Raw genomic sequence first — 877 nt, 5'->3', positions numbered from 1 at the left:
AGACTCTGGTGGTCTCACATTTGTCTCCTTTAAAGCTTCAGAAGATATCAAAACAAAATCATGCACTGTGCTCAGATATTTATCCTTAGCTAGAGTCTCTGGAGGTCTCACATTTGTCTCCTCCAAAGTTTCAAACAAGATCTCAAACGCGTCACACACTGTGCTCGGATATTTCTCCTAGTCTAAAGACTTTGTTGCTCTCATATTTGTCTCCTTTAAAGTTTCAGAAGAGATCTCAACAACATCACACACTGTGCTCAGATTTTTCTCCTAATCTAAAGACTCCGGTGGTCTCATATTTGTCTCCTCTAAATTTCAGAAGTGATCTCAAGAACTTTACAAAGTGTGGACAAATGCCTCAATATGAGCTCAAACATGTCTACCATATAATATGTATTAATAATCAAATTAGTCAATTAATAATCAAGACTGAGTCATAAGCCATTTATGTGCCTTTCAGCAAAGAAAGCTCCAGGGTTACATTTTCTGTAAATCAGTTTTGATTAAGCCATCTGGTACATTACTATTTCATTTGTATAACATTACAAATTATGTGCCTAAGTACATAAACATTGTCTTATAAAAAAGTAACATTATCCTTATTTCTGCATAATTTCTCTCTCAATATAGCCTTTAACTCTGAATTTATGAATTTTCCCCCTTTATTTAGTGCCTTTCAAGTACTTCACTTGATGCACACTTTGTAAAGTTGTTGAGATCTCTTCTAAAGCTTTACAGGAAACAAATATGAGACCCCCAGATTATTTAGCTAAAGAGAAAAATCTAAGCACAGTGTGTGATGTTGTTGAGATCTCTAATCTAAACTTTTGAGGAGACAAATGTGAGAGATCCAGAGTCTCTAGCTAAGGAGAAAAAT

The sequence above is a fragment of the Sinocyclocheilus rhinocerous genome, unplaced genomic scaffold, assembly GCF_001515625.1.
Source record: "Sinocyclocheilus rhinocerous isolate Xijiao unplaced genomic scaffold, SAMN03320098_v1.1 scaffold2267, whole genome shotgun sequence".
Classification (NCBI taxonomy): domain Eukaryota; kingdom Metazoa; phylum Chordata; class Actinopteri; order Cypriniformes; family Cyprinidae; genus Sinocyclocheilus; species Sinocyclocheilus rhinocerous.
This window is presented reverse-complemented; position numbering follows the sequence as displayed.